The sequence below is a fragment of the Pseudochaenichthys georgianus genome, chromosome 17 (assembly GCF_902827115.2).
Source record: "Pseudochaenichthys georgianus chromosome 17, fPseGeo1.2, whole genome shotgun sequence".
NCBI lineage: Eukaryota > Metazoa > Chordata > Actinopteri > Perciformes > Channichthyidae > Pseudochaenichthys > Pseudochaenichthys georgianus.
Genome location: NC_047519.1, coordinates 24,887,071 through 24,901,493, shown reverse-complemented (window position 1 = coordinate 24,901,493; position 14,423 = coordinate 24,887,071). Strand labels below are relative to the sequence as shown.

The following is a 14,423-nucleotide window of genomic DNA, read 5'->3' as shown; positions in this document are numbered from 1 at the left end:
CTTTCACTATCCGACGTGTTTATGATGCGCCAGCGGACGTCATTGTGTGCGTCTGCTGCTGTGGGGAAACTATGGCAACCACAGTTTTGTATACAGCGGACTACAACATGGATGTTTAGTAAGAACGAGGGACTACTGTAAACTCATCTAGAGACTCTGCACCCCGTGCTCTGATGCTGCTGCTTTGCTTTATGAACGTGGACAACAGAGAAACATATTCTTCATGACCAAAGTTGGAATTGAAATAAAAAAGGAAAGTGAAACTTATGCTCGTCACCCTCTCCCTCCGGTCCACATTAATACAAATGATCCCAATACGTATGATTGTATGAACTAAAGATCTTAAAATCAATACAGATGTATTTATTATAAACGTTAGTCCTTAACATCTATCACTGTGTATATCACCATTCAAACATCTTTTAAAAGTTGAACAAACCCCACACAGCTCAGTAAAGACTGAAATGTTGACTTTATTTGATAATTTCAGTGAAAATTAACGTTCATATTTCTCTTTTTGATTATAATACTGATGAACGTGCAAAACAAAGCACTTTGGCAACTTACCACCTATGTTTTAAAATGCTTAATAAGCACCGTAACTTTCATGATATCATTTATCGGTCATAATCGGTTGTTTCCGTAAACGGCCGACTGTTGAGTGACGGCAAATGCTGCGGCTGCAAGGCATTGTGGGGCGGCATTTTCGCTTCTCCTGTCGGTTAGGGAGGTCCAGTGGTTCCTAAGCTAAAGGAGGTTATAAAGGAAGTTTGAAACCTCCTTTCCTATCATTCTCATCATTCTAGAGAATTCGAACGGCACTTGTCATGGCTGCCACTGAGGGACTTCCGGGTCATTTCACTCCTTTAGGAAGGTTCCTAAGCTAAATGGACTATTCGACTTCAGCCCTTGACTTGAAGATGAAGTCCATTTGCCTATCCTTCTGGACAAAAATCTCTATTACTTTTTTGTAAAAGTCCTCCTTATCTTCTTGTAGTTTCAAAAGTCTATCATAAATCTAATCCATAGATTTATGATTAGAAAATTATAAAAGTAGGGTAGACATGTGGATATTATCCGGTTGAACAACACGTGCATTTATCTAGTACGTTTCCCACAGATCTTATTTTGAGCTATTTTCTAAAATCCCATGGAGAAATATCATTGCTTTTTTGTCGAGGGAAGCCATGCGCAGCTTACTTCCTGGTTTTAGGACGCGTCTCTCTCCTCCTCTTCACACACCACACTTTTCGCGGCACTATGGGGGTTATTCCCTATCTTTATTCAAGAGCGTGGTATTTAAATTTGAGAGCATACTTTATTGATTTCTTTCCCTCAAACCCTGTAAACGTACTTTCATACATGGGACCTTATTTCGGAAAAATTATGTATTGAAGTCAATGGAGAGAGAAAGATTATCTTTCGATCCCGTTTGAATTGTGCCACGAATTACACATATGATGTTTGTCAATTTAAAAGATAATTTTGCAAGTCAAAATTCATAATTTTTCCGAAATGAGGTCCCATAGACCGGAAGTAGATGGGCGTGACTTCGCCACTCTATTTAGTAAGGTAAAAAGCAAAAAACGCCTCTCAGACGCTCTTCCGTTTACGTGTTTAATAAAGAAAAACAATTGGACGGAGATACACGGATCGGTTTGTAGTGTACACCTTTTTTCATATTTTAATTTAAGAAAAACATTAATTAAAGTGAGCAGGATCACAAGCTTGTATGATAAATAATACATCACTGCAAGGCCGGCCATATAGGGTTACATAAAGCATAGACTCATAAATCCTCTCTCTGTGAATTCCCCTGCACTTTCACAGCAGACTGTTTATACAATCACTTCCATATCCCTTGCAGACCTTCCATTTTAGGAATCTGCCTGCAAGATATTGAGGCAGCACACCTAATTATCCTGTATACTCATTACATACCATAAGATAATGTACAGAAGATGCTAGCTCTACACATCTAATCATTAGTATTGCTCCTACGTCATTTGTTTCTGATAACAAACCTTTTTATCCGAGGCTATACGATTGAAAAAGGAACCCAGAATAAAAAAACAGTCCAAATACAATATTAAACTGGGAGACTGAGATGAAGAAAACATTAAACATTAAACATTAAGCAGAAAAATAATACGTTTTAATGATTTACTTTGTAAAATGGACAATAACTGACAACATGCAGGATCACGCTTTACTAGAAAGCAGTCTTTTGGAAGCTGCATGTCACAGAATCATTGACAAAGCAGAAGTCTGCATGTATAATGCTGATGTACAAACAGGTAAAGTCAGTAAATTAACAACTGAATATCATAGACTTTAAGACATGCCATACTGCCTAAACACCGCAGTCTGTCCGATACAGAGTGGAGGGACCTTTCAAAGTATGTTTACCAGAAACTCTTAGTTTTTTAACCCTGAGTTTACCGTGTCCAGAGATGTTTGAGTTCTTCCCTATTGCCAACATTGAGCAAAGGAAATCCTCAAGCATGGCCACATTGATCAGCTCTACTAATGGTCCTACATTCAAAAAAAAAAATATTGTGATATTAATGAAAATTGCTGTGGTCATTTAGTATGTGTTATAATATTTAATTATTCCCTGAAGCTTTAATGTGTAAGCATTTTATGAATAAAGTGCAGGCAAATTAACTATAGCTTTAAGACACATTTTATAGAGAAAAATCAAGCAATATTTAACTTATAATGAGTTATTCAATAAGTAAAAAAAGGAAAATGCTCAAAACTGTATTACTGTCAGTGTATTTGATCAAGTTCTTTATTAGTACAACAATAACATTGAATCAGATGTTGGCCATAAACATCTTGCTCTATCGAACTCAAGAAAAAGGGTAAAAATAGTCTTGTCACTTGGCATCAGTAGGCACATTGTAGATGTATAACTATAGAGTATTTAAAAACGATCATGTTTTATACTTTAAATAAGATGTTGAATTAAGGACTATGCCACTACCTGTGGCGAAGGGTTTCTTGTTGCCATTATATTCCAGAAGATTAGCCTACAACATTGGTCTGTTGGTTTGCGCCACAGATGGTTGGCCTGGGAGGGAGAAGCGAGGGAGTCAGCCACTGCAAGATTAAGATGAACCTTATTAATTCCTTGGGGAGATTCCGTTTTCCACACATATTTTTAGGAAGCGTACAAATACACACATGCATTAGAAAACAGGCATTGGTGCCAGGGAGCAGTTGGGCTCTCCAGCTGTTAATTTTGGTCTCTTTGGGACTCGAACCTCCGACCCTCCGGTTACAAAGCCAAGTACATATCGATGGTACATAATACAGTTGAGCTACTGCCGCCCATGTTGCCATAGTTATCCCTTTCAGGGTTGGTTGAAATTCTCTCTTTATAAATCCAGCCATCCATCTAAGGTCCGTGTACGTTTTGTTAGTTTGATTTTTCGTTTTAACCAAAAGCCAAAAAACGAAAATACCAGCCTTTTTTCGTTTTTGATTTAAAACGGAAAACCAAAGCCGTTTCCCGTTTGTGTTGTCTGAATCAAAAGACGGATAAAAGTCTGTACGTTTTGTTAGTTTGATTTTTCGTTTGAACCAAAAAAACGAAAATACCAGCCTTTTTTCGTTTTAAATCAAAAACGAAAAAACGTGAAACCAAAGCCGTTTTCCTGTTTATGTTGTCTGAATCAAAAAACGGATAACAAGAAGACCTAATAAAAAAAAACGGTCTGATTTTGGTTTTTGATAACAACTTCATTCAAATTTCCGTTTTCTATTGAAGAATGAAGAAAAGCAGTCCGGTGGACCGGAAGTTAAAGAACATATTTCAAAAATAAAAGACAGGAGGATATAATGGCAATGCTGTAAAAGACCCAGAAGTCTGACGACCCTTGGCCCCCCTGCTTCCGGCACCCATGCTGACGAGGATACGTTTATTTCTGCATTCACATGCAGACATGCGTTTATAGAGATTAATACAAGTATGCAAGCTCTGTGCATAACTTTATTTCGCTGACTTCCGGTTTGTACTGTGTCGGCAAATCCAGTGTCCAGCTTGTCGCTGTGTGACATCCATTGAACAACGTCATGTTTGTTGCATACCTGCAAGATTTACCTGTGACAAATGTCAGCGATGTGAACAGAACTGTCACCCTACTTTCACCTGCACCCAGCAGCAAGCGGGAGAACAATATATCATACAGTCGACCCCTACAACAGTTCACACAGTAATGGAACAAATGTTAAGCATTATTTTGTCCAACTAGTCTCTACATTATGAATTTGTTGTTTGTCTAAACTGCTAAGAAGCTGACAGCTCAGTTAGAACAGAAAGAAATGCAGGCCATAATCACTAGACGCTCAAAAGAGTGTGTGTAAGGCTTACATGAACTGAATTGAAACACTGTCCATTAGTTGATTAATAAATAAGACATTCAAGTCAAAGTTTTAGGCATTTGCATTTGTAGCATGCTGTAAATATGGACTATGAATGAACACATGCAATGTGGAAACACACAAATAGGTTTATTCTCAATACTCATAACAGTATCAGACACAATGACATTACTGAGAGTGAAGATGACATGAACATATTATAGTTACTGTATGGTACTGAAGACAAAATACAGTATATTGCATTTACCTCTTCCTCTAACTCTCTCTCCGATATTGGACTCCATTGTTGTGCACATAACTATTGACCTCAAGAGACTTTAAGATGATAGTTTGGATTGTTTGAAATGGGGCTGAGGTTCTTATCCAGTCAGTGTATAACCTCCAGAAGACAGCGGTCGGCACGACCCCCGTTAGTAGAGACAGGAGTACCAGCACAGCAGCAAAACCAACCTGATCTCACCAGAATGCGTGACTCCACCACGACTCCTTAACACCACAATGCGTGGTGGAGTCACGAACTTTGTTACATTTGCGTGTCGGCACCACGCAAACAACCCCAATGTAAAGTGAATGAGGCTCCTTTGTCGTGGTGCACACACGCATTTCTACAACGTGCATTGTGTGTAATGCAACTGTTAATTTTATTAAATTAGTTTGTTTTTAAGTAAGGCCAGAGCTTCAGCTGTGTCAAATAGATTGTTCCCTTTAGTTAACGTTATTTAAAAGATAATGATCATGTCCCCTGTATTGTATTACGAGCGTCCATTCCCATTGGATAACGGAGAATTTTACACCCGGAAGTAAGTAGCCTATTCTCCTTACTGTCGATTGATTTTATAGTGATATCTGCACTACTCATCGACTAAAAAACACAAAATTGTCCTTGTTAATTACACAACATTGATTGGTTTGAATTGTGTGCAATGCTTTTGTATTTTCCCCCTTCGATTCGGAGAAACAAATATTTTTTCGGAGTTTTTGGACGGCAGAAGACACTACACTACCCAGAATCCTCAGCTATCGTTTGGGACTACACCATGAACCCCGTGATCAGTCCTCAAGCTCTTTGATTGGTTGACCTCCAACTGCATTCCATATGAAAAAAAAAGGTTTCGTAAAAGAGAAAATCATACTTTATTCAGCAGTGCTTGCTTTACTCTTTGAAAGTCATCACATGAATGCATTGTAATAAATGGTTTGGCTGCATTAAATATTACACATCTGTCTTAGTTCTTTCTTTATCTACAGAGATCGGGCATCAGAATACACCGGAAACTATTCTTTTACCGTTCTGTTTTAATTTCACAATAAAGTTAGTAGTAATATTTTGTTTTGATATTATTGTTTTTTATTAACTACTAGACGACTGGGTCATGTTAAGACCATCTTTTTTTGGTTGCTATGGGTTTTTTCCATCGCTTTTGTGTTACAAATATCAAAACAATAACAAAATAATATTCGTCGTAAACTAAACCGGAAACAGCAGTATATTTTATTTTGTTAACACTGTAAACTTGACAGCCTTTTAACCCAAACCACCTACTGGTTAAAGCACGTTATTACACGTTTAGAGTAATTGCAATGCAGGAAGATTGTGTTGCTTTTTAATGACTGTTTAAAATGCCTTTTTCTTAATGTCTTTCATTTTTGTAACGCACTTTTGAATGTGTTATATTTTATGAAAACATTCAAATATTAAGAGTACATACAAAATAGTGGGAAAGTAGAAGGTCAATTATATAAATATAGAATAGAAAATATCAAGAAGATACTCAAATGATATCTAGAGTAAAACAGTTTAGTGCCTGATAGGAGGATGTGCTAACTAATAAGGCTTTAATTAAAGAAATGTGCAGAATACGACAGTGTAATGGTGGAAGTATACACACACATTGATAGATGTCTTGTAATGCACTGTTGATGAACCTGTGACCCAAGTTTTTCATTCATTGCATAACTACACTGTTGTGTATATGATATGTCAATAAACCTTAGAAAATCTTGAAATCTTGAAAGGGATGTGCAAAATAGCAATTATATACAGTCTTTAATGAACTATTAGAGAATAACGAGTAATGAACATGCTTTAAACGGATCTGCAGATAAATATTTAGTCTTCTCAAGCAACCAACTATCAAATATCTCGCCTGATTGTTGGCACTTGACAATCACCTTCACTGAATTTCATTCAGGTGTAACTAAAGTCTGATTTAAGGGTTGTTTATATTTCACATCATTAATCCAAATCTGTAAAGTAACTCAAATAAATGTAGTGGATTAAAAATACCAGGTTAACCTTAAAGAAAGCCCTCAGGATTATAAAAGACCCCCATCACCCCAGCCACAAACGGTTCTGTCTGCTGCAGTCTGGCAGGCGGTACCACAGCATTCGGACTAAAACCACCAGACTCAGGGACAGCTTCATCCCACAGGCTATACGATTATTAAACACCTGAATTTAGAAATAGCATTCATCTGGCTGCTACTTAGAAATTATTTATCTAATATATCATATTCCAATCACTTGTATATAGACCCTTATTGCACTATTTCACTATTTTTTCTGTGTATCTGTTTTATTGCGTAGCACTGTTGGAGGAGCCTGTGACCTAAGGGGGGGAGGGGGTAGGACACGTTCGATTCCTGTTTTGAATAGTGTGCCGTCGATGGGTTTCATTCCATTTCAAAGTCCTTTTGGACGCTCTGTGTAAACGTCGCGCATCCAATCACAGAGGTTGAGGACTGATCACGGGGTTTGTCAAGCTAAGCACATGGTGTAGTCCCAAACGATAGCTGAGGATTCTGGGTAGTGTAGTGTCTTCTGCCGTCCAAAAACTCCGAAAATATATTTGTTTCTCCGAATCGAAGGGGGAAAATAGAAAAGCATTGTACACAATTCAAACCAGTCAATGTTGTGTAATTAACAAGGACAATTTGGTGTTTTTTAGTCGATGAGTAGTGCAGATATCACTGTAAAACCAATCGACAGTAAGGAGAATAGGCTACTTACTTCCGGGTGTAAAATTCTCCGTTATCCAATGGGAATGGACGCTCGTAATACAATACAGGGGACATGATCATTATCTTTTAAATAACGTTAACTGAAGGGAACAATCTATTTGACACAGCTGAAGCTCTGGCCTTCCTTAAAAACTAACTAATTTAATAAAAATAACAGTTGCATTACACACAATGCACGTTGTAGAAATGCGTGTGTGCACCACGACAAAGGAGCCTCATTCACTTTACATTGGGGTTGTTTGCGTGGTGCCGACACGCAAATGTAACAAAGTTCGTGACTCCACCACGCATTGTGGTGTTAAGGAGTCGTGGTGGAGTCACGCATTCTGGTGAGATCAGGTTGAGCAAAACCTAATCCAGCAGCAATCCACCCAAAAATGAATGCCCACCTGAAAAAAAATCGTTATATTTAGCATTAAATAACGTACACTTAAACTGATATAGCTTTTTTGGGTGAATAAAATAAATGTTGCTTCTGCCCACGTCCTCAGCAGTACATGGCTATGCTCCTATATGTTTCTCCACACGACTACTGTAGGTAGTACACTGATTATGGATATATACCACATACTACCCCACTTCAAAATACCAGAACTATCCCCTTAAGGGCAGCTGTTGATGTTCACAACAACAACAAATGCATGCAGATGGTTGTAGTCTGTAGCCAGACAGTGGCAGATCTGGCCGTGGTGGAGCATGGTGGTGGGCAGCGGTGTGACTTCTAGCTGTCATGGTGATGTTCATATGACAAGGGGACTGCCTGCTTGAACTTTACCGAGAGCAGAGTCCACTAGTGGCACCTCACAGGGATACCTATGGTGCAGAAGCAGCAGTGAAGTCCTTGTAGATCCCTGGCACTTTGATGGCAGACAGATCCAGCAGCTCTCAGCTCTCAGAGACATCAACACATAAACTATTCTGTGTGCATAGCTTACTTTCACATACTAATCTCTCACTTTACTTTCTCTGACATTGTTCTCTGCTTTGGATTGCGGACATCCCAGCCATGTTCCCTACCGGGCCTGGTTTTACACACTGTGGGTTTAAACAAGATATAGAAATGATGAGATGATGTGTGTGTAGTTTTAGTATTTGAATTACAATGACATTATTCTCAGACTTGCCATAGTTCTTGGTTTGTACCACTGGTGCTCTGCTCTGTGGAGCTGAGTACTGGGGACCCACTGGGAGTCATGTGACTGGAGCAGGAGAGTAACACACGTCACACCTGCAGCCATGATGCTCCAGCTCAACGGGGGTCGAGTCTTTCAGCCCCACCTGTAAGAAGAAAAACAAAATAAATACGTATTCAGTTTGCTTTGTATTATTTCTTTTAGGGTAACATTTTGGTTTAATAACATTTTGCTATTTTAAGGAGTAAATAAGTCATATATTTTTTCCTAAATGTTTTCTATACTTACATCTTCTTATACATACTGATATGAATTGATTTACTTTTATACTATGAACAAAGTAAAATTACTCTTTAACAACAGAACAGGAACAAAACACAACTATGACCTCTGTGCAGCACACACAGACCAGTCAGTCCATTTCTGGGGAGTAGACCTTGTGCTCGTTATATTAAAGTTGATGTTTTACTACCGGCTGTGTCTAACCTGTCTGAAATGAGCCGAATCCCCAGGAACATGTTGAACCAGACGGTAACTAAGATATTAACACTTCATCCTGAACTCACTGTGGGGCCTGTCCTCATGGACCTGTAGCATAACACCCTGACACATACAAAAATACATAGTATGTTCATTAAGAATGCACATACTGTCCCTCCTCTGTCTTTCAATGTAGTCAAACTTGTTGAAGATAAACAATAGGTTTAACGTTACAGAAATAAAAGCTTAATTACTCACCCTCCTAATTGTAGACGTAACTTCACAAGTACAACTTGAAACATTTCTCCCGCTTGCTGCTGGGTGCAGGTGAGAGTAGGTCGACATTTCTGTTTACATCGCTGACATTTGTCACAGGTAAATCTTGTAGGTATTGCAACAAACATGACGTTGTCACACAGCGACAAGCTGGACACTGGATTGACCAAATAACTACACACTCTTATTTACATTAGACACGTTATTCAAAACCAACAGCCTGTGTGTTGTTTGCTAAACACTGCCACTGAAATACCACACTCAATTATCAAGCCCCTGCACCCAGAATGCACAAAACTTTGACTTGAATGTCTTGTTTATTAATCAACTAATGGACAGTGTTTCAATTCAGTTCATGTAAGCCTTACACACACTCTTTTGAGCGTCTAGTGATTATGGCCTGCATTTCTTTCTGTTCTAACTGAGCTGTCAGCTTCTTAGCAGTTTAGACAAACATCAAATTCATAATGTAGAGACTAGTTGGACAACATAATGCTTAACAACTGTTCCATTACTGTGTGAACTGTTTTAGGGGTCGACTGTATGATATATTGTTCTCCCGCTTGCTGCTGGGTGCAGGTGAAAGTAGGGTGACAGTTCTGTTCACATCGCTGACATTTGTCACAGGTAAATCTTGCAGGTATGCAACAAACATGACGTTGTTCAATGGTTGTCACACAGCGACAAGCTGGACACTGGATTTGCCGACACAGTACAAACCGGAAGTCATCAAAATAAAGTTATGCACAGAGCTTGCATACTTGTATTAATCTCTATAAACGCATGTCTGCATGTGAATGCAGAAATAAACGTATCCTCGTCAGCATGGGTGCCGGAAGCAGGGGAACCAAGGGTCGTCAGACTTCTGGGTCTTTTACAGCATTGCCATTATATCCTCCTGTCTTTTATTTTGAAATATGTTCTTTAACTTCCGGTCCACCGGACTGCTTTTCTTCATTCTTCAAAACAAAACGGAAAATTGAATGAAGTTGTTATCAAAAAACAAAATCAGACCGTTTTTTTTTTATTAGGTCTTCTTGTTATCCGTTTTTTGATTCAGACAACATAAACAGGAAAACGGCTTTGGTTTCACGTTTTTTCGTTTTTGATTTAAAACGAAAAAAGGCTGGTATTTTCCAGCGCCATATAGATAGAAGAGTTACGACAACGGAAGTCCAAAAACGGTTATCGTCACGTGGTTCATGTAGACGAGGATCGATCCCCGGAAGTTCATGGCGGGCAATGTGAATGCATTGAAAACAGGAGATAGAACTACGATTTTTGGTAATTATTAGTGAATAAAGGTTTTGATTTGCAATATTTATACAACAAATCGATATGTGTATGTATTTACATCAATATGTTTTAAAAAATAAAATCGAATTTGCTAATATTAAGTGATAATATTAGGATTAGTGTGAACAACTAGTTTACATGTTACTAACAGTGCCTTGGTTAAAGAGCCTGTTGCTGTTTATTTATAGCTTTGAATTCTTTCAAACCAATATTATCTTCTTAAACTTGTATGGTAGTCAGGAGCATCACTTTCTAATGTTTATTGACACATTTAGAGGGAGGGGATCTAAAGTAATGCTTTAAAATTCAGATTGGATTCATTTCTATAATTTTCTTAAATTCATGGTAGTTTCAGTAACCCCCTGGTAATTGAGGACACAAGTTATCTAAATGACTAATGTCATCTTTATGGCTTTCAGAAAGGACAGGAGACCGACAGGTGACTATCAAAGGACTAGCAGCAGCAGCAGGACTAGCAGCATATGATGATAATGATGATGTTAAATGTGTTGTTTTAGGAACATCCATTGCAAATACATGGAATTCAATAAACATTGAATAGCATATCATGCAGTTTGTCGGTGCCTTTTCCTCCGTGTTGTCCTGGTTTGCTGTGCTGCCTCCTAGTAGCCACCATGGTTTGCTGTGCTGCCTGGGGGTGCTCAAATCGCTCAGAGAAAGGAGTACGAATGTACGGCTTCCCCACTGACACAGAGCGGAGGAAAAAATGGCTGGCTCAAGTCAGCAGGAGCAATTTCACGACCAACAGCAACAAAATATGTGATGTAATTATATACAAACACTGCATTTGCACTTTTTCACAAAACGAAAACCACACCATTGGGAGAGCTTAATGTTTTGTTTAATACAAAAAAACAGAGAAAGGCTTGAAAAACACTGAGAGTTGAGACTCAGGGTGCAGGGTGAGGGTCTCAGTGCAGGTATTCAGGCTCCATTGAATCCCCCTCTGGTTCTTGTGCTGAAAGAGGGAGTAACAGACAGGAGAAAGGGTTATACACACACAGCACACCTATTGGATGGGAAATGCCTTGGGGAGATAAGGTGTTTACTTATATAAAACAGTAGTATTAAACTTACCTTGTGTTTTCACTCTCACTTAAGTCCCTTTCCCTTTGCCATCAATCCAAAATCAGCTGAGCTGCAACATTATACAGACAGGTAATAATCAACAGAATCACAAGGACACAATATGGCTCTGCTAAAAACACTCACTCTTACACGCACCAAAGTTATATTTATCTAATATTTAACTCCCTCCACCCCCGCATACAATCCCGTTTAGAAGCCCCTCTTCTCTAATTCAACATGTTGGACGAAATGACATTAAGAGAACGGAATTTACAATTAAAAGGCTGTTCAACGTGTGTTGCTAACTTGCTTCGGTATGCTAGCTTAATCTGTTATCTGTAAACGTTCCCTAAATCTACTAATTTAGGGATAATCCACTGACATCCTTTAATACACATGTTCATTTGAATCAGATGTACTGATAATATCCGCAATATAAATCTTTAAACTTCTTCTTACCTTTAAAAGTCCGTCACGAACGGTCTATTATGCTGCAACTCCACAGCTCTGCCAGCCTTGGCGCTAACTTCCGGGGAACGATTGAGAGGCTCCACGATCCGCCATTGCTGTAAAAAAGTGGTCCATTGGAGTGAACGGAGATGTCGTAACTCTTCTATTATATGGCTCTGGTATTTTCGTTTTTTTGGGTCAAATGAAAAATCAAACTAACAAAACGTACAGACTTTTTTTTATTAGGTTTTTTTTGTTATCCGTCTTTTGATTCAGACAACACAAACGGGAAAACGGCTTTGGTTTTCCGTTTTTCCGTTTTAAATCAAAAACGAAAAAAGGCTGGTATTTTCAACCTGATCTCACCAGAATGCGTGACTCCACCACGACTCCTTTACACCACAATGCGTGGTGGAGTCACGAACTTTGTTACATTTACGTGTCGGCACCACGCAAACAACCCCAATGTAAAGTGAATGAGGCTCCTTTGTCGTGGTGCACACGCATTTCTACAACGTTCCGCAGTGAGCTTTTATTCTATACAACGTTTTTTAAATCTAATTTATAGCTTGTAGTAACTCACGGGAGGCTTCTTTTATTTTATTTGTATTCATAATTAGGGCCCGAGCACGAGGGTGCTAGGACCCAATGGCGTCCTAGCACGAAGTGCAAGGATACCTATTGTTATTCGTGGTATTATTAGGGCCCGAGCATGAGGGTGCTAGGACCCAACGGCGTCCTAGCACGAAGTGCAAGGATACCTATTGTTATTCGTGGTATTATTATTATTATTATATAATTACGGAATCCTTGTTTTCAGGCCTTTAGGATGCTGAAAAAGTTGTATAATTTTGCACGGACGCCAGGACCGGTGAAAAATTTGATATTCTGGAGTCAATGAGTTCAAATTGTCCAACCTGCTCGCTAGCGCCACCTATTTCAATTCCATTTTGGAAAAATTCACAAAGTCCCACCGTAACTCCGAATGACCTGACATTTTGCAAACATATCCGGGTGGACCTGCTCTACAAATAATCCAATTGGAATCTTTAGCTCCGCCTACTTTATTTTTTTTTAAATTAGCATAATTTTAAAAACACTTAAATATTCACTTAAATTTCAATTTTTAGTTTATCAACACCAAACTACGTATACAGCATCGCCGGAGGGTCATACACATTACCCTAGGAGATGAGCATGTTCAAACGATAATTATTTCCGCCATGAATTAAAACGTACTCGCAAAAAGGCGGGGCTTAGAAAGAAATGATCATAATTCATCAACAATGTATCCAAACATCACAGATTTGGGTGGAAACGTTGAGTCTGTCTTGGGGAATAGGCACACTAAAGTATTTTCATTTTGGACTATAGGGGGCGCCAAAAACACCACCAATTTATAACTCAAGAGCGGATGGACTAATCTTTTTGTGTTTTGTTTACACATACTCTCGGGGCGACTACGAACTTAGATTCAAAGTGTCGCAACAAATTCAGAATGTGGGCGTGGCCTATACATTATTTTTAAATTGCGATAGCATAAAATGAGCTTCGGACGCAAAACTTGGGACACACGTCAGAGCCCAGGACCTTTTCGAAAATGTAAAAAAAAAAGGTACATTTTCAAAAAAACTGCTCACTAGCGCCCCCTATTGTGTGGTAGTCACATATAGTTTCTCAAAACTTCACGAATTTTGGCACAGACATTTCTCATGGAATTGCGGATATATTTGTACATACATTCCATTAGCCCCGCCCCACAAAAAGTCGGCCATTTTGAAATATGTGCGTTTTTCAGCCATTTTACGCACGTTCTTGCGAACTCCTCCTAGGGGAATGATCGGAAAAATTCCAATGCAGGACAGGTTTATCCCCTATCCCATATGATACTTAATTGAGGAGCACATTTTTGAAAAATTACTCGTGGAGGTCGTAAGCTAACAGCGAATACACCATTGTTGACGATTTACATGTCGCAAATTACTCTAAACTACTCGGATATAGTTATTCCGATATTCACGAAACGCTGTATACATATTGCTATTATGATTGCACACATATTTCAAATTGCCTTTCATTAGCTCCGCCCCCCAGAAAGTCGGCCATTTTGAAAAATGTGCGTTTTTCAGCCATTTTACGCACGTTCTTGCAAACTCCTCCTAGGGGAATGATCGGAAAAATTCCAATGCAGGACAGGTTCAGCCCCTATCCCATATGATACTTAATTGAGGAGCACATTTTTGAAAAATTACTCGTGGAGGTCGTAAGCTAACAGCGAATACACCATTT

General features: G+C 38.8%; 1 long non-coding RNA gene across 1 annotated transcript; it reads right to left on the bottom strand.

The window, feature by feature from the left end:
• Nucleotides 1-11,486: 11,486 nt before the first annotated feature.
• On the bottom strand, nt 11,487-12,231 carry LOC139435540 (uncharacterized). The gene is made up of 3 exons (XR_011644786.1): nt 12,144-12,231; nt 11,694-11,754; nt 11,487-11,574 (listed from the first exon to the last, which is right to left on the bottom strand). It is a non-coding gene; the product is annotated as an uncharacterized lncRNA (long non-coding RNA).
• Between the last annotated feature and the right edge of the window lie 2,192 nt (nt 12,232-14,423).